The sequence below is a fragment of the Ornithorhynchus anatinus genome, chromosome 1, assembly GCF_004115215.2.
Source record: "Ornithorhynchus anatinus isolate Pmale09 chromosome 1, mOrnAna1.pri.v4, whole genome shotgun sequence".
In the NCBI taxonomy this organism is placed as follows: Eukaryota; Metazoa; Chordata; class Mammalia; order Monotremata; family Ornithorhynchidae; genus Ornithorhynchus; species Ornithorhynchus anatinus.
Window position 1 is genome coordinate 86,836,861 of NC_041728.1, and position 24,944 is coordinate 86,861,804.

Genomic DNA, 24,944 nt, shown 5'->3' on the forward strand with positions numbered 1-24,944 from the left:
TTTCCCTGTTTTATAGTTGAGGAACCACAGTCAGTCGCTCAATCTGTTGTATTTATTGAGTCAGAGAGAGGTTAAGTGAATATTCTAAGATCATAGAGTAGGCCAGTGGCAGAGCTGGGATTAGAACCCAGTTCTCTTGACTCTCACTGCCATGCTCAGGGTGGGCTTGAGTGTCAAGGGGTCTTTGTATTTTACTGTCCCAGCTGCTAAGCACTCAATAAATACAATTGATTGAATGAATGAATGAATGAATGAATGAATGGAAATTTTGCTGTCTCCTGCCTGCTGCCTGTCCAGGCATATGGATAGGTTTTCAACTCTGAGATCAGTTAATCAGTGGCATTTATTGAGTGCTGACTGTGTGCAGAGCACTCTATCAAGTGCTTGGAAGAGTATAATTCAAAAGAGTTGGTATAGATGATCCCTGCCTACAACAAGTTTACAGTCCAGAGGGGAAGACAGGCATTAATATAAATAAACTGCGGGTATGTATCTAAGTGCTGTGGGGCTGGGGACTGGGGTGGTGAATCAAAAGGGAGCAAGTCAGGGTGACGCTGAAGGGAGTGGGGAAATAGGAAATGAGGGCTTAGTCAGGGAAGGCCTCTTGGAGGAGATGTGCTTTGAGTAAGGCTCTGAAGGTGAGAAGAGGAGTTGTTTGTCAGATATGAAGAGGGAGAGCGTTCCAGGCCAGAGGCAAGATAAAGGCGAGAGAGATGAAATTGAGGTACAGTGAATAGGTTGGCATTAGAGGACTAAACTGAGCAAGCTGGGTTGTAGTAGAAGAGCAGCAAGGTGAGGTATGACGGGGCAAGGTGATTGAGTGGTTTAAAGCCGATGGTGGATGGGGTTCTTGAGGCATGGGGAAACGTGGACTGAATGTTTTGGTAGAAAAGTGATCTGGGCTGCAGAGTGAAGTACGGACTGGAGTGGAGAGAGACAGGAGGCAGGTAGGTCAGCAAGGAGGCTGATCCTGTAGTCAAGGCAGGATAGGAAAAGTGCCTTGGATTAACATGGTAGCATTTTGGTGGGGGAGGAAAGGGCAGATTTTAGCAAAGTTGTGAAGGTTGAGCAGATAGGATTTAGTGGTAGATAGAATATGTGGGTTGAATGAGAGAGATGAGTCAAGGATAATGCCAAGGTCATGGGCTTGTGAGACAGGAAGGATGGTGGTGCTGTCTACTGTGATGGGAAAATCACAGGGAGAACAGGGTTTGGGTGGCAAGATAAAGAGTTCTGTTTTGGACATATTCTGCTGCCACGTTAAATCCAAGCACTTACTCTGTCCTGCTTTGAATCCTGTATCAACCTCCTTGCTGACTTCCCTGCCTTTTGTCTCTCCCCATTCCAATTCAAACTTCACTCTGCTGCCCAGATCATTTTTCTACAAGACTCTTCAGTGCATGTTTCCCCACACCTGAAAAACCTCCAGTGGTTGCCCATCCACTTCCACATCAAACAGAAACTTCTTACCATCAGCTTTAAAACACTCAATCACCTTGCCGTCTCCTACCTTACCTCCCTGATTTCTTGTTACAACCCATCCCACATATTTTGGTCCTCTAATGCCACCCTACTTACGGTACCTCATTCTCATTGCTGTCCTCTAGCTTACTTACTGCCTCTGGCCTGGAATGCCTTCCATCTTCATATCTGACAGATGATCAGTCTCCCCACCTTCAAAGCCTTATTAAAAGCACATCTTCTCCAAGAGCCCTTCCCCAACTAAGTCTTTTTCCAGCCTCATGTCCTCTTTTGTGTCTGCCCTTGCGCTTGGATTTGCATCCTTTATTCAGCTCCACTCAGCCCCACAGCACTTATGTACACATCTGTAATTAATTTATGTATATTAATGTCTGTCTCCAGACTGTACGCTCGCTGTGGGCAGGGATGTTTCTACCAACTTTGTTATATTGTACTCGCCCAAGCATTTAGTGCAGTGCTCTGCATATAATAAGTGCTTATTACATATGATTGATTGATCTGAATTCAAATCAAAGGTGTGTCTGACTCCACCCGCAACCCTACTAGCATTGAAACCACCACCTCAGAATAAATCAGACCGAACGGATGGAGAATCCTCAGACCAGGAATATTGTAGATATTTGCATAGGGCAAATATAACCTGTGGAGATATGTGCTCAGAAGAAAATTGCATTTTTGCCCCAAATCAGAACGAGCCTCACACCAAGCACCTACCTAACTTTACTATGGATTGAGTTGGGATGACAAAATCATCTGAGGGTTAGCAAAGCTTCACTTTCAACCCCCGCTCAGAAGGCTGACATCAGTTCATCTGCCTGGTGGGCAGAATGAATTTCAGCCTCTTCCACTTCCCACCCCTGCTCCCACTCTGTTTTCAGCCTGGATTACCTCAAGGCTGTTTGAAGGCTTTCCTGTTTCCAGGCAAGATGAAGGCGGGGGGGGGGGGGGGGACAAGTCAGGGGGGAGGGGGAGGCTTCCCAGTAATTTGTACAGCAGTTATCAACCCATCAGTCATACTTATTGAGTCCTTTCTCTGTGCAGAGCACTGTTCTAAGCACTTAGGATCAATCAGTCAGTCGTTTATTCAACACTTACAATGTGCAGAACACTACTGAACACTTATGAGAGTACAGTATAAGTGAACTGATAGATGTGATCTGTGCTCTTTAGGAGTTTTCCATCTAGCTGGGTAGACAGACATTAAAATAAATTACAAATGGGGAAAGCAGCAGAGTATTTGAATAAGGACATAAACGTTGTGGGACTGAGGGTGGGGTGAGGAATAAATAATAATAATAATGTTGGTATTTGTTAAGCGCTTACTATGTGCCGAGCACTGTTCTAAGCGCTGGGGTAGACACAGGGGAATCAGGATGTCCCACATGGGGCTCACAGTCTTAATCCCCATTTTACAGATGAGGTAACTGAGGCACAGAGAAGTGAAGTGACTTGCCCACGGTCACACAGCTGACAAGTGGCAGAGCTGGGATTCAAACTCATGACCTCTGACTCCAAAGCCCGTCCTCTTTCCACTGAGCCATGCTGCTTCTCTAAAGTGACCAAGGGGATTGCAGATAGAAGGATGAATGGAAAATGGGGTACTGGGTTAGTTAGGAAAGGCCTCTTGGAGGAGATGTGATTTTAGGACATGGGGAGAGTGCTGGTCTGTCAGATGTGAGCGGGGAGGGAGTTCCATGTCAGAGAGAGGACATGTGCAAGAGGTTGGTGGTGAGACAGATGAGATCGAGGAACAGAGAGTAAGTTGGTATTAGAGGAGCAAAGTAAGAAGATTTGAGTTGTAGTAGGAGATCAGACAGGTCAGGTAGGAGCGGGAGAGCTGATTGAATACCTTAAAGCCAATGGTAAGGAGTTTCTACCTGATGGGAGTGGTTGGGCAACCATGAAGTTTTGGAGGAGTAGGGAGATGTGTAGAGAGCACTCTTTTAGAAAAATGATCCAGGCAGCAAAGTGAACTAGGCCCTGAAATGGGGACAGAATGGAGGCAGGGAGGTCAGGAGGAGGCTGATGCAATAGTCAAAGTGGAATATAATAAGTATATTATATTGTTGGAGAATGTAGCAGAGTTAGTGGACCTGATTCCTGCCCACAAAAAGCTTACAATCTATTGGTTGAGACAGACACTAATATAAATTCCAGATAGGAGAAGCAACAGAATTTAAAAATATGTACAGAAATGTTACAGGCAGGTGAGGGGGTACTTTGGTGACGTGGAGGTGTTAGAGAGGCAGTAGAGGAGGAAAGCAGAGTGAGGAAATGAAAGATTAATCACTGAAGGCCTCCTGGAGGTGATATGGTTTTTGAAAGACCCAACTTACGGGCAGGGAACGTGTCTGCTAATTTTGTTGTATTGCACTCTCCCAAGTGCTTAGTACAGTGCTCTGCATTTAGCACTCAGTAAATACCACTGACAGTGATGCTACCAGTTTAATCAATGTTATTTATTGAGTGCTTCCTGTGTGCAGAGCACTCTTCTAAGTTCTTGGGAGAGTACTATACAACAGAGTTTAGGTTTATTCATTCATTCATTCAATCATATTTATTGAGTGCCTACTGCATGCAAAGCACTGTACTTCCCAGCTCACAGGGAGGTTATAGGCCAGAGGGAAAAACCGACTTTTTTTAAAATTACACTCATGTGTTTATTACGTGCCAGACACTGTACTAAATGCTGGGGAAGATACAAAATAATCTGGTTGGACACAATCCCGGTTCCACAAAGGGCTCACAGTCTTAATCCCCATTTTACAGATGAGGTTACTGAGGCCCAGAGAAGTTGAGTGACTTGCCCCAGGTCACACAGCAGACAAGTGATAGAGCGAGAATTAGAACCCAGTTTCCTCTGACTCCCAGGCCTGTGCCCTATCCACTAGGCAATGCTGCTTCATTAAAATGAATGATGGGTAAGTACATAAGTGTTGGAGGCCTGAGGATGGGGTGAACATCAAGTACTTGAAGGGGACCGATCCAAGTGCATGGGCCACCCAGAGGGAGCTGAGAAGTGGCCAGAGAGATAGGAGGAGAACCGGAGGAGGATAATGTCAGTGAAACCAAAGATTAGATCAATCAACGGTATTTATCGAGCATTTGCTATGTCCCGCATAATGTTTCAAGGAGAAAGAGATGGTCCACTTCTATAATTCTTCTCTTTAATACTGTCTTCTCCACAGTTGGAGCAGAGGAAGGAGTTGGTCCCTGGATCTAAAGTCTCTCAGACTCAAAGCAGGAAGGTGACAGTTCAAGGAGTGTAAACTTCTGGAGCTGTCTGGAGTTTCCCTCTTTAAAACCACCCTTCACCCCACCCAGTGCTCGTTCGCATGGGGCCATCATGTTCTTCAATCTAGAGTCCTATAAATATATAGGTCAACAGCCTTAAATAGGGTAATCCTATCAGTGGTATTTATTGAGCGCTTACCGTACACAGAGCAGTGTACTTACTGCTCAGGAGAGTACAATACACCAGAGTTGGCAGACAAGTTCCCTGCCCACCACAAACTTGTTTGCAAATGATAACTTTCCATCGAGAATAGAAACCCAGAGTCCAGAAGAGTGTGTGATAATAATACTTATAATTCTGGTATTTATTAAGCACTTACTCTGGGACAGGGACTGTACTAAGCCCTGGGTGTATATAAGCAAATGAAGTTGGACACAGTCCCTGTCCCACATGGAGCTCACAGTCTTAATCCTTTTTACAGATGAGGGAGCTGAGGCACAGAGAAGTCAAGTGATTTGCCCAACGTCACAGAGCAGACAAGTGAAGTAGCCGGGGTTAGAACCCACAACCATCTGACTCCCAGGTCCCTCCTCTATCCACTATGCTATGCTACTTCTATCACATATGCTGCTTCTATGACATATCACACATGCTTCTGCGTGATGTGATCGGGGGGAAGAGAGAGATAGATGTACCATTTACTGGAAAGAATATTAGAATGGCAGGCAGGACTGTTTAATTTCCATCCATCCATCAATCAATAGTATTTATTGAATGCTTACTGTGTGCAGAGCACTGTACTAAGCACTTGGGAGAGTATAACAGAATTAGCAGACATGTAGCTCCTCTTCTCTCTGAGTCTCAGTTCTTCAGAGAGAAGTGAGAGCCCATTTTGCCAAGTGGCCTAGTGGAAAGACTATGAGACTGGGGGTCAGAAGGATCTAGGTTCTGCTGTGTAACCTTGGCCAAGTCACTTGACTTCTCTGTGCCTCAGTTACCTCATCTGTAAAATGGGGATTAAGACCGTGAGCCCTACGTGGGACGTGGACTGTGTCCGACCTGATTAGCTGTATCTTCCCCAGCAATTAGTACAGTGCCTGGCATATGGTAAGGGCTTAACAAATAATAAAAAAAAAAGAACAATGGAATGACAGGCAGGAGCTGTTTTGTTTCCTAGTCCAGTGGTCCTTTGGATAGCTTCTCCTCTCTTTCTCTGAGCCTTGGTTCTTCAGAGAGAGAAAGAGATGCCATCTATCTATTTTTAGAAATCGACCCAAGTGGGAGCAGGGCTCAGGACAATTGACCAATACAGGCCCTTCCAGGCCTATGAGTCCTGCTCAGTGAGGAGGAAGAGAAGAAATGGGAGGAGAGACATTGCCTGAGTCTCCTCTACCAAGGGTGGGTCCATTCATTCATTCACTCATTCATTCATTCAAGAGTATTTATTGAGCGCTTACTGTGTGCCGAGCACTGTACTAAGTTCATTCATTCATTCAATAGTATTTATTGAGCGCTTACTATGTGCAGAGCACTGTACTAAGAGCTTGGAATGAACAAGTCGGCAATAGATAGAGACAGTCCCTGCCGTTTGACGGACTTACAGTCTAATCGGGGGAGACGGACGGACAAGAACAATGGCAATAAATAGAGTCGAGGGGAAGAACATCTCGTAAAAACAATGGCAACTAAATAGAATCGAGGCGATGTACATTTTATTAACAAAATAAATAGGGTAATGAAAATATATACAGTTGAGCGGACGAGTACAGTGCTGAGGGGATGGGAAGGGAGGGGGGAGGAGCAGAAGGAAATGGGGGGAAAAGAGGGTTAAGCTGCGGAGAGGTGAAAGGGGGGTGGTAGAGGGAGTAGAAGGAGAAGGGGAGCTCAGTCTGGGAAGGCCTCTTGGAGGAGGTGAGTTTTAAGTAGGGTTTTGAAGAGGGGAAGAGAATTAGTTTGTTGGAGGTGAGGAGGGAGAGCGTTCCAGGACCGCGGGAGGACGTGGCCCAGGGGTCGATGGAGGGATAGGCGAGACCGCGGGACGGTGAGGAGGTGGGCGGCAGAGGAGCGGAGCGTGCAGGGTGGGCGGTAGAAAAAGAGAAGGGAGGAGAGGTAGGAAGGGGCAAGGTGACGTAGAGCCTTGAAGCCTAGAGTGAGGAGTTTTTGTTTGGAGCGGAGGTCGATAGGCAACCACTGGAGGTGTTTAAGAAGGGGAGTGACATGCCTAGATCATTTCTGCAGGAAGATGAGCCGGGCAGCGGAGTGAAGAATAGACTGGAGCGGGTCGAGCTTGGAATGTACAATTCGGCAACAGATAGAAACAATCCCTGCCCATCGACAGGCTTACAGTCTAATCCGGGGAGGGAGACGGACAAAAACAAGACAATTTAATAGCAATAAATAGAAGTGAAAGGGAAGAGGTTAGTTAGGGTGGAGGAAGAGGAGTCAGGGATAAGAGGATGTACGGTGGTTAAGAATAGCTAGCCAAAGGGTGGGACCCCAGAAATTGGGGATCCAGGACAGTGGCCCCCATTCACCTAAGGGAAGCCCTACCTACCTTTCAGGACTGCTATAAAAATTCATGTATTTGAAAGTCTCTTAAATAGTGCATTATTATTTTAAAAGTTCATCACTTCGGACCCAACGCGCGTTCTACAATACGAAGAGTGCGGTCACACGGCTTGATACTTAGAATATCAGGGGCAACATTTGGTTTCCATTAAAGGTTGACTTCTTGTGAAATGTCATTTGGCTTGGAACTTCATTCCTTGTAAAGTTGCACGTTTAATTCAAATGTCTCCTAATAATGTTCCACTTGCTACCATAGAATTCAAACAATGTCGGGGCCTTCGTGCAGCTAATTTAACAAATACAAATGGCCACACTCACTGTGCAAATCTGTGTTGCCTGATGAGTCACAGCTTTGTCAGAGTGTGACAGAACCACATTTCACATCTTTTCTACTTTGTATTAATTAAGGACTTACCTTTTGCAGTATTGCAAATTTGAAGAAAAGCTGTTTATCCTGCAATCACAAGTATGATCATAAGTAATTTGCACCATAATTTGTTACAGGGAGAACATACCTGAAAGTCCTCAAGTACCTGTCTAGTGTTTAGAAAGTCTTTCTCATTTGTACCAGCGCAATTCAAGTTAGTATTACAAATGTTTGTTCTTTTTGCTTTTTAATGGCATTTCTTAAGCACTTACAGTGTAACCAGGCACTATGTACCAAGCGCTGGGGTAGATATAAAATAATCAGGTTGTACTCAATGTCCCATCTGGGCCTCCCAGTCTTAATCCCCATTTTACAGGTGAGGTAACTGAGCCCCAGAGATGTGAAGTGACTTGTCCAAGGTCATAGAGAAGACAAGTTGTCTTACACAGGAGCAGTAAAAGCTGGCTCGACAATTATCAGTCATTAATGCTTTGCCCATAGTAAGCATTCAGTAAATACCATTGACTGATTGATGGATCGATTGATTGAATAGAATTTATTGGATTCCCGTTGCTTAAAGAGAAGCAGCCTGGTATAGCGGGTAGAGCAAGGATCTGGGAGTGAGAAGGCCGTGTTCTGCTTCTATAACTCATGAAAGAACCACTACAGTGTGTTGTAATAATAATTGTAGTATTTGTTAAGTGCCGGCCACTGTATTAAGCGCTAGGTTGGATACAAGTAAATCAGGTTGAACACAGCTCCTGTCCCACATGGAGCTCGCAGTCTCAATCTCCATTTTAAAGATGAGGTAACTGAGGCACAGAGAAGTGAAGTGACTTGCCCAAGGTCTCACAGCAGACATATGGCATAGCCAGGACTAGAACCCATGACCTTCTAATTAGGCTTCAGAATAGATGTACTGACAGTGCCCTAGTACTTCATTACTGGTAGCCAGGAGATTGTAACCAATAATGAAGACTGGGCCACTGTCAGTACATCCACTCTGTAGCCTAGTTAGACTCATCCTCAGACTATCATGCTATCCCTCCTGGATTACTGTATCAGCCTCCATGCTGACCTCCCAGCCTCCTGTCTCTCTCCACTCCAGTCCATACTTCACTCCGCTGCTCGGGTCCTTTATTTACAGAAACATTCTGTAATGGAAACGTGTTACCCCTCTCCTCGAAAAGCTCCAGTGGTTGCCCATCCACCTCCATAGCAAACAAAAACTCCTCACCACTGGCTTTAAAGCACTCCATCACTTTACCCCTCCTACCTCACCTCATTTCTCTCCTTCTACAACACAGCCCGCACATTTCGCTCCCCTAGTGCTAACCTTCTCACTGGGCCTCGATCTCATCTGTCTTGTCTCCAACCCCTAGTCCATGTCATTCATTCATTCAATAGTATTTATTGACTGCTTACTATGTGCAGAGCACTGTACTAAGCGCTTGGAGTGTACAATTCAGCAACAGATAGAGACAATCCCTGCCCATTGACGGACTTACAGTCTAATGTCCTGCTTCTGGCCTGGAATGCCTTCCCTCCTCAAATCTGACAGAATAATTACTCTCCCCTCTTTCAGAAGACTTACTGAAGGTACATCTCCTCCAAGCAGGCCTTCCCAGACTAAGCCCCACTTTTCCGCATCTCCCATTCCCTTCTGCATTGTCCTGACTTGCTCCCTTTGTTCTTCCCCTCTCCCAGCCCCACAGCACTTAATTTTATTTATTTGTATTGATGTCTGAATCCCACCGCCACCCACCCCCATCCCTCACTAGACCATAAGCTTGCTGTAGGCAGGAAACGTCACTCTTTGTTGTTGTGTTGTACTTTCCCAAGCATTTAGGTCAGTGCTCTACACTCAGTAAGCACTCAATAAATACAATTGAATGAATGAATGAACTGTAAGCCCTGTGCGAGATGGGACTGTGTCCAACCTAAGTAACTTGTAATAATAATAATAATAATGATAATTATGGTATTTTCTAAGCGCTTACTATGTGCCTAGCTCTGTTCTAAGCCCTGGGGTGGAAACAAGCAAATTGGGTTGGGCAAAGCCCCTGTCTCACATGGGGTTCACAGTTTCAATCCTCATTTTACAGATGAGGGAACTGAGGCACAGGGAACAAAAGTGGCTTGCCCAAGGCCACACAACAGACAAGTGAAGTAGCCAGGATCAGAACTCATGACCTTCTGACTCCCAGGCTCATACTCTGCTCACTACGCCCTCCTACCCCAAACCTTAAAACAGTGTCTGACAGATAGTAAGTGCATACAAAGTACCATAAAAGTAATAATAGAAAAAAAACACACTCCTTACAACTCAGCTCCACTAAGTAGGACAGATATGGGGATAATGGGTGAGCATTCATTAATGAGCCTGTCTTAGATACCTGCACTGTTGATCTGGAATAGGGCAGCTTGCAGTAATCAAGTCATTCTTTATTGCTGGAGGCTGACTACAGAAGATGTTGAAGTGCAGGTCTACTGCAAACCATCAGAGATGGTTGGCAAACTGATGCATGGGGCAGTATATCCTAGTAGATAGAGCACGAACTCCACCACATGTCCGCTGTGTGAACCTGGGCAAGTCACTTCTCTGTGCCTCAGTTACCTCATCTGCAAAATGTGGATTAAGCGAGTGAGCCCCATATGGGACAGGGACTATGTCCACTTTGATTAGCTTGTATCTACCCTAGCACTTAGAAGAGTGCTTGGCACTTAACACATACCATTATTATTATAATTATTGTTATTTTATTATTATTAAGCAAACCACAAGTCTCCTCAGAGCATGGCTTCAGCCACTGACTAGTCAATCCAAAAATCAATCATATTTATTGAGCACTTACTGTGTGCAGAGCACCTACTAAGGTCTTGGGAGAGTACAATATAACACAGTTGAGAGACACGTTCTCTAATCAACAGTTTTCGTTGAGCATTCACACTGTATAGAGCACAGTACTAAACACAGCACTAGAGAATTAGTAGACATGATCTCTGTCCTCAAGGAGTTTATAACCTGGCAGGGGACCTTGCGAGCAAATCTACTACCCACTAATTCACCCGGAGACGATTGCCGGTCATTTTGGCTCATGTTACAGCAGTCAGATGCCGCGTCTTTGAAAATCAAAGTGACAATTCAGAATAGAATGTTAGACGCACCTTGTATCCCCCCAGTGCTTAGAACAGTGCTTTGCACATAGTAAGCGCTTAACAAATACCATCATTATTATTAATCAAATATTTGCCCAAGGTCATTCAGCAATTCAGTGGAAAGACAAGGTTATCTCTTATCCCCTCAATCTCTCACACACTCTCAGCCCACTGGAGCAATGAGATAGGAGGGGGTGAGGTAATGGAGTGCTTTAAAGCCAAAGGTGAGGAGTTTTTGTTTGATATGAGTGGATAGGCAATCAGTGGAGATTTTTGAGGAGGGTGGGTGAGGTATCCTGAATGTTTCTGTAGAAAGATAATCCGGGCAGGGGAGTGAAGTATAGATTCGAGTGGGGAGAGGCAGGAGTTTGGGAGGTCAGAAAGAGGCTGATTCAGTAATGCAGTCGAGGTAGGATGAGTGACTGTATTAACATGGAAGTAGTTTGGATGGAGAGGAAAGGGCAGATTTCAGTGATGTTGTGAAGGTGAGACTGACAGGATTTGGTGACGGATTGCCTATGTGGATCGAATGAGAGAGCGGAGTCGAGGATAACAGCACTCGGCTCCTCGCCCCTTCCTACCTCACCTTGCTTCTCTCCTTCTACAACCCAGCTGTCACGCTTGGCTCCTCTGGTGCTAACCTTCTCACTGTGCCTCCATCTCTCCTACCTCGCCACCAGTCCCTGACCTACATCCTACCTCTTGCCTGGAACACCCTCCATCCTCAAATCCACAAAACAATTTCTCTCCCCCACCTTCTAAGTCTTACTGAGGCACATCTCCTCCAAGAGGCCTTCCCAGACAAAGCCCCACTTTTCCTCATCTCCCACTCCCTCTACATCACCCTTTGCTCTTCCCCCCTCTCCCTGCCTCACAGCACTTATGTATATATCTGTAATCTTACTTATTTATATTGATGTCTGTTCATTTGTATTGATGTCTGTCTCTTCACCTCCAGACTGTGAGCTCCCTGTGGGCAGGGATTGTCTCTCATTATTGCTGTACTGTACTTTCCCAAGCACTTAGTACTGTGCTCTGCACAGAGTAAACGCTCAATAAATACAAGTGAATGAATGAACTAATGAAGTATATGCCTCTGACTGATTATGCTCATGTCACAGTGGCGGTGGTTAGAACATTTTGTTTTCTTTAGTAGGTCATAAGTGGAGTCACAGCGATTTGGGGAAAATTTATTGGGTGAATAACAATATTTTAAAGTATATTTTTTGCATTATTCTGATTCTGGTGATGATTAAATCCAGTTGTTATCCTGCCCACAGTTTAAGAAACTATTTCTGTCACAAGTAAAGTTGAGTTCAAGGCAATTGAAAATTATTCACTTAAAAAACTTTCCCTAAGAAAAAAGGGAGAGGAAGATGGAAATGTATATGCAATCAATCAGACATTTACTGACTGCTTACTATGTACAAGCACTGTGCTAGGCACTTGGGAGAGTACAATACAACAGAATTAGCGGCAACGTTCTCTGTCCATAATGAGCTTACGGTCCAGAGGAGGAGACAGACAATATGAATAAATAAGTCATTTATAATATATAAAGATATGTACTTAGATTCTGTGGGGTTGAGAGCACGGCGAAATGAATATCAAGTGCCCAAAAGTCACAGATTGAAGTACAAAGACGACGCAGAAGGGAGAGCGAGCCAGTGAAAAGAGGGCTTAATCGGGGAAGGCCTCTTGGAGGAGATGTGAACTTAGTAATGTTTGGAAGGTGGAAAGAGTGATGGACTGGCATATATGGAGGGGGAAGGAGTTCCAGGCTAGAGGGAGGAGTGTGACAGCTGGGCTGTAATAGAAGATGAGTGAGGTGAGGACAGGGCAAGCTAAATTGAGTGCTTTAAAGCCAATAGTAAGGGGTCTTTGTTTGATGTGCAGGTGGATGGGCAGAGATTGGAGGTTCTTGAGGAGTGGGGAGGCATGGACTGAACTTTTTTGTTGATAAATGATTTGTTCAGCAGAGTGAAATATGGATTGGAGTGGGAAGAGACAGGAGACCGGCAGATTAGTGAGGAGGCAGATGCAGTATTCAAGGAGGGATAGGAGAAGTGCTCCGGATTAGTTTCGATGAAGAGTAAAGTGTAGATTTTAGCAATGTTGCAAGAATCCAGGTGGCTGAAGCCCTGTTCTGCTGGTCTCATTCTGCCCATTTAAGAAATGCATTCCAAAGTGCCCACAAAAGACCCACAGATAAGGTGTGCACAGAAGACTCACAGGTACTTTGTTTTCGTCCAGCTTATTTTTAAATGGTGAACTCCCCAAGGGACAGGGACTGAGTCTAATTCCCACCAGGATAGTCATTCCCAATGCCTAGTACAGTGGTCCACACACACCAAGCACTTGAGAAATACTATTTCTACTATGTCCTGAAAGCATTCTCAGTGGAGCGTGAAGACTGCTGGTCTGAAGACTAAGGGAAATAGGATAGTCTAGTGGATAGATCACAGACCTGGGAGTCAGAAGGACCTGGGTTCTAATCCTAACTCTGCCACTTGTCTGCTGTGTGACCTTGAGCAAAGTCACTTCACTTCTCCGAGTCTCAATTACCTCATCTGTAAAATGGAGATTAATTCCGTGAGCCCCATGTGGGATAGGGACAGGCTTCAACCTGATTAGCTTGTATTTGTCCCAGAGTTTAGCACAGTGTCTGGCACATAGTAAGCATTTAAATACTATTTTTTTTTGAAGTAGGATAGTTGCTTCATGGGGAGATCCCATGTCCACTGGTTAACGGCTAGACTGGCTTTTGAGCTTGAGAAAAAACATCAGCAATATTGCTGGTGAAGAAGGAATTCCGGATAAAATTGGATCTTCCTGAGTCCAGCAGTTTTTCCATTTCCCACCTGTCTTCCTGATTTTTTTCACACATACCCATGTGATAGTGTGGAAATAACAGCGATTTTAATCTGATTATCTTGATTGCTAATATTAACTAGTTCTTTTGACAAAGGGAAGCAATGGGGTCTAGTGGAAAGTTCATGAGTCTGGTAGTCAAAGCATCTGGATTCTGATCCCAGCTCTACCTCTTGTCTGCTGTGTGACTTCAGGCAAGACACTTAACCTCTCTGTTTCGTCAACTGTAAAAATGGAGGTTCAACCTGTTGTCCCTCCTACTTAGACTGTGAACCCCACGTGGGACAGGGTCTGTGTGTCTGCTATAATTGATTTGTATCTACCCCAGTGTTCAGAGCAGTGCTTGACACATAGTAAACTCTTAACGAATACCATTAAAAAAAGAATGCCTTATATCATCAATTCAAAGCAAGTTAATTTGAGTTTTGTCCATTAATTTTGGATTATGCAAATGTTTCAAATTGAATTTATTTTAACAAAAACTAACCTGCAGCATAGCATCCTTTATATCTGGCCAGTTTGACTGCAGCGTATTCTTGCACCAATGAATCCAAACACAACCGATTCCTTTTAGTTCATCTGAAACCTCATCAAATTTTTATGCCGAGCAAGAACTCTGATCTTTGTCCTGGAAGGAAGATTCTTAGAAGTAGGAAGTAGTGATATTGATTAGAAACTTTAGTTATCCTCCTGAGTCAGTCTAAAATCTGTAAATGATGTTTGAGAATGAAATGCTGCAGTTGATCCAGTTACAGAGCCAGAGTCCTGATCTCTATTGGCCTATGAAGTGAATGCTTGTTAACTGTAGGATCCTACCCAAATTTGTAATTATGCAATTCCGTTTTCCAGAGCTGATGTTTCTTTGTTACTGTCACTGGCTTCCTCGCTAAGGATGGCACAAAGCATTTCTGTCACAGTGTTTCTGTGTGCTCTTCTGAGCTTCCCAGCTGTTGTTTTTTTTGCTCCTGGGAATGATGAAATCATACCTTTTCATTTAGCATATTTGGGTCAAATGTATTCATGGAATTGTAACTATCTTTCAAGTTGGACTACAATCTATTTTACATCTTCTAGAGGTCACTGGCCTGGTGGAAAGAGCAGGAACCTGGAAGTCAGAAGACCTGGGTTCTAATTCTGGCTCCCCATTTCCCTGCTGTATGGCCTGGGGCAAGTCATTTAACTTTTTTTATGTTTTTGTTTTTGAACAAACAAACACTGTTCTAAGCGCTGGGGTATGTAGACCCATTGTTGGGTAGGGATTGTCTCTATCTGTTGCAGAATTGTACTTTCCAAGTGTTTAGTACAGTGCTCTGCACACAGTAAGTGCTCAATAAATACAATTGAATGAATGAATGAATGAATGAATGAATGAATGAATTAGGTGGGACACAGTCCCTGTCCCTCATAGGGTTCCCAGTCTAAGTAAGAGCGAGAAAACAGGTATCCTTAATTGAGGCACAGAAAAGTTAAGTGACTTGCCCAAAGTCATACGGCAAACAATTAGCAGAGCTGGGAATAGAACCCAGGTCCTCTGACTTCCAGGCCTGTGCTCCTCCACTAAGCTTGACTGATTCTCTGTTCCTCAATTTTCTCACCTGCAAAATGGGGATTCAACACCTGTTCTCCCTCCAACTTAGATTTTGAGCCCCATTAAGGACAGGAACTGTGTTTGACCTGCATTTAGTACAGTGCCTGGCACAGAGTAAGCATCTAACAAGTGCCACATTTATTTTAATATCCAGCATATTCATTCATTCAATCATATTTATTGAGCACTTACTGTGTGCAGAGCACTGTACTCAGTGCTTGGGAAAGTACAATACAACAATAAACAGTGACATTCCCATTCCCTGCCCACAATGAGCTCAGGAATGTTGTGAAAGTTAATGATTAGTAAATGTTTCGGAAAGCAAAATTACATGCAAATACTAAATGATAACATTATTCATTCATTCATTCAATCGTATTTATCGAGCGTTTAGTGTGTGCAGAGCACCATACTAAGCACTTGGAAAGACCGATTAGACTGTAAGCCCGTCAAACAGCAGGGACTGTCTCTATCTGTTGCCGACTTGTTCATTCCAAGCGCTTAGTACAGTGCTCTGCACATAGTAAGCGCTCAATAAATACTATTGAAAGTACAATTTGGCAACAGATAGAGACAATAATAATAATGTTGGTATTTGTTAAGTGCTTACTATGTGCAGAGCACTGTTCTAAGTGCTGGGGTAGATACAGAGTAATTAGCTTGTCCCATATAAGGCTCACAGTCTAAATCCCCATTTTACAGATGAGGTAACTGAGGCACAGAGAAGTTAAGTGACTTGCCCATAGTCACACAGCTGACAAGTGACGGAGTCGAAATTCTAACCCATGACCTCTGACTCCCAAGCCCGGGCTCTTTCCATTGAGCCACGCTGCTTCTCTATCCCTACCCAACAACGGGCTTACAGTCTTGAAGCGGGGAGACAGACAACAGAACAAAACAAGTAGCCAGACATCAATAGTAATAATAGTAGTATATGTCATATTGAACCTAATGTTATGGAAAGCCAGGATAAGCAAAATAGACCCAGTTCTCCTATGACACAGAGGTTACATTCTTGCCAAACCTCACATCCACAAAAATTTTTACTATAGTAACCACTTGTTTTCCTCTCAGGGTCGCACCTGGAGAGTTTCCAGTACTCTACCACTCATAACTACAGGAGGGAGAGTCAAGCAGAGGCATAACCATTTTATTCCTAGCTTGGCCAGTGACTAGCGAGTGAAAGGCAATCTGCCAGAAGCCAAAACTCACCTGTTCTGGGCAGCAGCGGCATGGGAGAGAGTCAAGGGCAGAGACTCAGGTTTACCGTGCAGAAGGACACAATGGTAAAGCGCTTCTGTATTTTTAAGAAGAAAACTCTATGGCTACATTACCAGAACGATAGCAGATGGAAGTGGGGTGTTCTGGTAGAGATGTAGCTATGGCATCACTGGGGGTCGGAGACGACTCGACAGCATAAGGCAACAACCACTCGTTTTAATGTTGCATGCATTCACATGACAGCATGCTGTATCTAAAAAGGTCCACGTTGTTGAACAAAAGTTTCCCAGTGAAATGCCTTGTGAAGGCACATGTTCAATCGGAACTGAGTGCATAGAGAAAATTCTGCATTTGTCAATTACAAGCTACATCCGGTTCTCCTGGAATGGATGGTCAAGTTCTTCCAAAGCCCTGCATTAAGGGAAACTAACTAGATTGCTACACTTGTTCCCGCTCCAGATGTACACAGACAAATTCATTCAAACATAGTTATTGAGCTCTTACTGTGCACAAAGCACTGTGCTTTTTATTGAGCTCTTACTATGCACAAAGCACTGTGCTTTCTTTCAGCATTCTGGTGTGCCTTATCAAGGCAGGGTCACACTGTAGAAAGAACATTCCTTAAATCCGTAACAAGGTTTTTGGGGTTTTTTTATGGTATCTGTTCAGTGCTTTACTATGTGCCAGGCACTCCTCTAAGCTCTGGGGTAGATATAAGTTAATCAGATTGGACACTGTCCATGTGCCTTCTGGGGTTTACAGTCTCAATCCTCACTTTACAGATGAGGTACCTGAGGCACAGAGAAGTTAAGTGACTTACCCAGGGTTACACAACAGACAAGTGGCAGAGCTGGGATTAGGACCCAGGCTCTTATGACTTCCAGGCCTGTGCACTATCCACTAGGCCATACTGCTTCAGAATGTATATTGGAAAAACCCAACCTGACAGAACTGAGTGTATTCACTCATGGGGGGTAAATTAACTCCATGTGGTGCCACTGTAACACTGAGGAGTCTGCCCTTCGACAGATGTATCTTTGTCCTCTTGGATAATGGCTAATAAGACTAGAATGGTTCATACCCACTGCCTGCAGGAGGCTGGTAGGGATAAGGAGCAGAGTGGCTTAATGGAAAGAGAGAGAGGCTGAGGCTAAGAGACTTGTGTTCTAATCCCAATTCCACCACTTGTCTGTCTCATGATCTCTGTATCTCAGTTTCCTCTTCTGGAAAATGGGGACTCAATATCTGTTCTCCCTCCTACTTAGACTGTGAGCCTCATGATGGGCAAGGACTGTGTCCAACCTGATTAACTTGTAACAACCCCATTGCTTGGAACAAAGAAAACACTTCAATATTACTATTGTTACTATTATTATTATGTTGCGGACCAAGGAAGTTCAATCACTTGATCCTTTCAGAAGTGTCTGTCCCAAGTCTTGGCATTGACTTGCTGTTAAGCTCCTGGCAAGAGTCTCACCTTAGTTTTCCAACTTTTAAAATGGAAGGAAATACCGTTCTATAGCAAAGGGATTCAGAGGAAGGTTATATCCCATAAATCATGGTAAAATACTTTCTAATGCACCCAGTTCTGCTAAGTCATGTTTTCACACATTTTGGCTAGAACATTAGTAGGGAATCAGAGATTGTAAGTCCAATAATGTGAGCCTGTTACAAAACAATCAGTGTCCTGTGATGCCAGAGGAGGTGGTTTATGCATAGGCAATTGGGAGTTATTATGGATGCATGCAAAGTCAAATTTTGGTGAGTACTACAGCTCAAAGTTTCTGGACCGGGGGATTTTGCAAGGACTGTACCTCCATAATATAGGAGAATTGAATGTCCTGAAAAGGGTTATGAAGAATGCTAGGTAGATTCTATTATTGAAGCCCATCAGGGACATAGACTCAGCTGAACTGAGCTCTATCTCTCAAATCATTACCATATCCTGAAGTTATGTCACCTCATCTTTCATTCATTTATTTAATTGTATTTATTAAGCACTGACTCTATGGAAAGCAGTGTACAAAGCCCTTAGGAGAGTACTATATAATAATAAATAGACACTCTCTGCCCACAAGGAGCTCAGCACTTATGGACTTACACCCATCCTCAGCCCTTACGTTTACACTAACATGTAGTTCAGTGGTACGTGTTCTTCTACACGTGCTACTTATTTGTTTATCTATTACAAATTCAATAGCCATACTCTTCCAGTTTTATCCTTGCTCATCATGGCCGCCACTGTTCCCCATTAGATTATAAGAACAGGGCCTGCATCTTCTAGTTTGTTTTGTGTTGTTTTTTGTGATATTTGTTAAGCGCTTAAATGTTCTAAGCACTGGGGTAGATACAAGCTAATCAGGTGGGACACAGTCCCTGTTCCACATAGGGCTCACAGTTCAAGTAAGAGGGAGTATGAGGGAGTAGGATTTGATGATGATGGTATTTGTTAAGCACTTACTATGTGCCAAGCACTGTTCTAAGTGCTGGGCACTGTTCTAAGCACTGGGGTATTTGTTAAGTGCTTAGTGTGTGCCAGGAACTGTCTAAGCGCTGGGGTGAATACAAGCAAATTGGGTTGGATACAGTTTGTCCCACGTGGGAGTCAATGTCAATCACCATCTCAATCCCCATTTTACAGATGAGATAACTGAGGTTCAGAAAAGTAAAGTGACTTGCCCAAGGTCACACAGCAGACAAGTGGCAGAGCTGAGAAATCCCCATTTTATAGATGAGGGAACAGGGTTTGACACATACTAAGCAGTTAGCAAATACTATTATTATTATTAGTAATAATAATATAGTTTTGTACTCAAAAAAAGAAATCTGTGGTTGTCAGAAGCAAGAGGAAGAACAAGGAAAAAGAAGAAATCAAAATCAGTAAAGTTGATTGTGCTCAGTAGGACAAACATATATATGTTTTGTCATGTAAATATCAACTAAAAATTGTGGCTGGTGTGAAAATCTTCATGCTTTTAATTACACCTTGTTAAATATAGCATTGTTAATACTTATTCAATAAATTCTATGTTGCAAAGCATGTTTTTTGTAAGACAGAGATTATCTGATTAAAGTAAATTAGAAACTGCTTCCTTCTGTTCTGAGCAAACATTAACCTGAGAATTAAATTAAAAAAGGATGTACTCTTCTTTGTCTTCCCCTTTATGGAATCTAGAATTTCTAAACCACTATAACAAGTCAACAGACTTCATCCATCATTAATGAGTTACTTTTTACTATCAGTTTGTTTACATACCCAAGTCTTAAAACACAAACAAATGAGTTCTATTGTAAGGCAGACCATCTTGGCTGAGAGCATCATTAAGGAACATGGCAGGCTTGAAAGAGATTAGTTACTCTGCTGGAAGGCAACTCAATTACAGAAGATTTTGAACTATCATTATTATCATTATTATTATTATATTTGTTAAGTGCCTACTTAGGTATCAAGCTCTGTTGCTAGTGCTGGGGTAGATAAAAGTCAATCAAACTGTCCCACCTGGGTCTCCCAGTCTAAGTAGGAGGGAAAGAAAGCATCAAATCCCCATTTTACAAAGGAGAAAACAGGTCCTTGTCTTATGCTGTCTTGCTGCCTCTGAACCATAGCGACGCCATGGACACATCTCTCCCCAAATGCCCCATCTCCAACTGCAATCGTTCTGGTAGTGGATCCAAAATGTTTACTTGTTAAAAAATATGGACGTGGTTTACCACCGCCTCCTCCCTCATAGTAAACTTAAGTCTCTGCCCTCGACTCTCTCCCATGCCGCTGCTGCCCAACAAAGCGGAATATTGACTTGTAGCAGATTGCCTGCCAGTCACTAGCCACTGCCCAAGCTAGGAATGGAATGGGTAGGCCTCTGCTTGACTCTCCCTCCCTTAGTCGGGACTGGTAGACTACTGGAATCTCTCCAAGTGCGACCCTGAGAGGGGGAGAAAACAGGTACAGGGAAATTAAGTGACTTGCCCAAGATCACAGAGAAGGAAACTGGAGGAGCTGTGATTAGAACATAGGTCCTCTGACTCCCAGGCCCCTGCTCTTTCCATTAGATCACACTGCTTCTTGGCCCTTGTGCTGTATTAGTGTGTTAAGGTTAATCAAACTTGATTCTTAGGGGTTACAAGTGCCTTTTGGGGCATCTTTTAGTGTTGTTCCAAGGGATTTATCTAAACCTGTAATTTTATTTGTATTCATGTCTGTCTCTCCTCCTCTAGACTGTAAACTCATTGTGGGCAGGGAATGTGTCTGTTTATTGTTGTATTGTACCCTCCCAAGCACTTAATACAGTGCTCTGCACACAGTAAGTGCTCAATAAATATGAATGAATGAGCAAAACAAAAATCATCATTTTTCCACTATAAAAAACCTTTCCTATCAGTGCCTGAGATAGAATACTGGGCTGGCTTGTGTGGACAGGGAATGTGTCTGTTGTTAGGCTGCATTCTCCCAAGTGCTTAGTACAGTGCTCTGCACACAGTAAATGCTCAATAAATATAAATGAAAGAATGAAGGAATGACTGGGTGAAACATTAGTTCATTCAATAGTATTTCAATAGTATTTATTGAGCGCTTACTATGTGCAGAGCACTGTACTAAGCGCTTGGAATGTACAATTCGGCAACAGATAGAGACAATCCCTGCCCATTGACGGGCTTACAGTCTAATCGGGGGAGACAGACACACAAAATCAATAGCAATAAACGGAATCAAGGGGATGTACATCTCATTAACAAAATAAATAGGGTAATAAAAATATATACAAATGAGCAAATGAGCACAGTGTTGAGGGGAGGGGAAGGGAGAGGGAGAGGAGCAGAGGGAAAGGGAGAAGGGGGTTTAGCTGAGGGGAGGTGAATGGGGGGCAGAGAGGCAGCAGAGGGAGCAGGGGGAAAAGGGGAAGCTAAGTCTAGGAAGGCCTCTTGGAGGAGGTGAGCTCTCAGTTAGGGCTTTGAAGAGGGGAAGAGAATTCAGCAGAAAAGACAGATAATGACCACCTACAATGGGCTCACAAATGATCCTTGGTGTAGTGTTCTTCCAGGGTCTACCAACTCTATTATATCATACTGTACCAAGTGTTTAGTACAGTGTTCTACATACAGTAAGAGCTCAGTAATATGATTGACAAATTCAATGATTGATCTTTTTGGCCTTCCATTCTTTTAGCCTTCCATGAGGTGGAGTTTTCAGCTGAGGCTTGTTGTGGACAGGAAATGTGTCTAGCAACTCTCAGCTCTGCAGTGTACTACAACCCATTAAGCAATCAATAAATAATAATAATGTTGGTATTTGTTAAGCGCTTACTATGTGCAGAGCACTGTTCTAAGCGCTGGGGTAAACACAGGGGAATCAGGTTGTCCCACGTGGGGCTCACAGTCTTAATCCCCATTTTACAGATGAGGGAACTGAGGCACAGAGAAGTTAAGTGACTTGCCCACAGTCACACAGCTGACAAGTGGCAGAGCTGAGATTCGAACTCATGAGCCCTGACTCCAAAGCCCATGCTCTTTCCACTGCGCCACGCTGCTTCTCACCATTTATGATGGTATTCTGGCTAAGAAGGTTGTAAAGAAGGAAGAAATGACACAAGTGATAGCAGCAGAAGCAGCCTGGCCTGATGTGGAAAGACTGCATTCCTGGGAAATGGAGGACCTGGGTTTTAAGTCCACTTTCATTCAATTGTATTTATTGAGTGCTTACTGTGTGCAGAGCACACTTTGCAACTTGTCCTCTACCTTGGGCCAGTTTGATAGCCTATCTTACGTTTCAGCACAGTAATATGCACCAACAATAAATCTGAAGAAAACCCAGGATTACATACCTAGTTGTAAGAGAAATCTGATATGTAACCAAGTTTTCATTTGCAACATAAAACCTAATACTGTCACCAAACTCTGCTAGCTAGTTAGTACACTATCCCTTATTGTATGTATGTATCCCTTATTGTATTGTATGGTACTTTTTAAGCACCAGCTATGTGCAGAGCAGTGAACTAAGTTCTGGGCAATAGGAAAAGGAAGACAAATTCATGATCAATGGTACGTATTGAGCGTTTACTGTGAGCAGAGCAAAGTACTAAGCGCTTGGGAGAATACAATCAAAAAAGTGATTATATCTCTTGGAAAGGTGACAGAGCTTGACTGTGCAGTGTCTCCATTCCTCAAGAACCTCCAGTGGTTGCCCATCCACCTCCCCATCAAACTAAAACTCCTTACCATCGACCTTAAAGCAGTCAGTCAGCTTGCCCCATCCTACCTCACCTCACTAATCTCCTACTACAGCCCAGACTGCACACACTGCTTCTCCCGCACCAGCTTACTCACTGTGCTCCAATCTCATCTACTTCACTGCCAACACCTTTTCCTCCCCCTAGTCTGGAACTCCTTCTTCCTCCATATATGCCGGACTACCACTCTCTCCACCTTCAAAGCACTATTAAGGTCTCATCTCCTCTAAGAGACTTTACCTGATTAAGCCCTTTTTTTTGCAGCTCGCTCTCCCTTCTGTGTCGGCCATGCACTTGTTCGGTGACCTTTGAACATTTGATACTTTCCCCACCTCCAACCCCACAGCACTTATAGGCTATCTTCAACTTATATATTATTAAATTGCTAATTTATTCATATTAATATATGTCTTCCCCTCTAAACTGTAAGCTCATTGTGGACAGGGAACATGTCTGCTAATTCTGTTGAATTGCACTCTCCCAAGTGCTTAGAACAGTGTTCTGGACATAGAAAGTGCTCAATAAATACCATTGATTGATTGATGGACTGATTATGAAGGACAAGCAAATGCAATACCAAACGTAAATTTTACAAAATTGTAGAGGGATCCACATTTCTATTTGTGAGACCTGGATCTCATACAAAATACCCTACCTGGTGTCTCAAGCATTTTCATCATCTATGTTAAATGGTAAAGAGGGTTGATTATCCCTATTAATGTCTCTATTCCCATCTAGACTGTAAGCCTATTGTGGACAGGAAACACATTTCCCAACTCTGTTGTATTGTTTTCTCCAAAGCGCTTAGTATAATGCTCTGCATACAATAACTGCTCAATAAATACCACTGATGATGGAGGTTCTGGAAGGCAATCTGTCTCTTTTTGTCTCATGATAATAACTGTGGTATTTGTTAAGCGCTTACTATATGCCAGGTAATGTCCTAAGTGCTGGGGGAGAATACAAGCAAATCGGGTTGGACATAGTCCCTGCCCCACAGACTCACAGTCTTAATACCAGTTTTACAGATGAGGTAATTGAGGCCCAGAGAAGTGAAGTGATTTGCCCAAGGTCCCCCAACAGACAAGTTGCAGAGCCAGGATTAGACTCCAGGTCCTTCTGACCTTCTGACTCCCAGGCCTGTACTCTATCCACTAGACCATGCTGTTCTCTTATGGTATTAGTTAAGTGCTTACTATGCATCAAGCACTGTTCTAAGCGCTGGGTTAGATACAAGTTTATTAGGTTGGATTCCATCCCTGTCCCACATGGGGCTCACAGTCTAAGTAGAGGAATATTGAGATACAGATAAGAGGAATAGAGGAAACTGAGGTACAGATAAGTTAACTCACTTGCCCAAGGTCACACAGCAAGCAATTGGCAGAGCCAGGATTAGAACCTTGGTCCTCTCAGGCCCATGTTCTTTCCCCAAGGCCATGCTATTGTCCAAGAGTGTCGAGACAATGTCCATAATGGGAGGGCCAAATGAGGATAGAAAATCAGGTGCCATGTGGTCAATCAGTCAATCAATGATATTTATTAAGTCCTTACTATGTGCAGAGCACTGTATTAAGCACCTGGGGCAGAATGCAACAGAATCTGAAGACATTCCTGCCCATAATGAGCTTACAGTATAGAGAGAGAGACAGACGTTAATACATCATTTAAAAATATGTACATAACTGCCGTGGAGTCGGAAGTGGGGTGAATGTGGTGAACTGAAAGGGTTATTTACAAGCAGGGAGGATGGAAACAGAGTTAATGGGCCACCACTCTCCCCACCTTCAAAGTCTTATTAAAATCACAACTCCAAGAGGCCTTCCCCAACTAATCCCTCATTTCCCCTACTCCCTCTCCCTTCTGCGTCAGTCTTGTGCTTGGATTTCTACCTTTACCATTCACCCAACGCTTAGACCCACAGCACTTAAGTATATATTCGTCATTTCTTTAAATCCTGCCTCCACTTCTAGACTGTGAGCTCCCTATGGGCAAAGAACATATCTACAAGCTCTGTTGTATTGAACTCTCCCAAGCACTTAATACAGTGCCCTGCACCTGGTAAGGGCTCAATAAATACCAACGATCGAATGAATGATTACTATTTATTGAACACTTTTGCCTCAAGCAATGTGTTTTAGCAGCAGAGTGCAAGGGACAACACCAGGATGTAGACAAGCCTGGGAACCAGGAGAGGGATTATTTAAGCAAGGACTTGGGGAAGACCAGGAT

The 24,944-nt window shown here is 43.5% G+C and overlaps 1 non-coding gene across 1 annotated transcript; it reads right to left on the reverse strand.

The window, feature by feature from the left end:
• Window positions 1-20,286: 20,286 nt before the first annotated feature.
• LOC114816197 lies at window positions 20,287-20,424 on the reverse strand. The gene has a single exon (XR_003763968.1). It is a non-coding gene; the product is annotated as a small nucleolar RNA SNORA7 (small nucleolar RNA).
• Window positions 20,425-24,944: the final 4,520 nt, after the last annotated feature.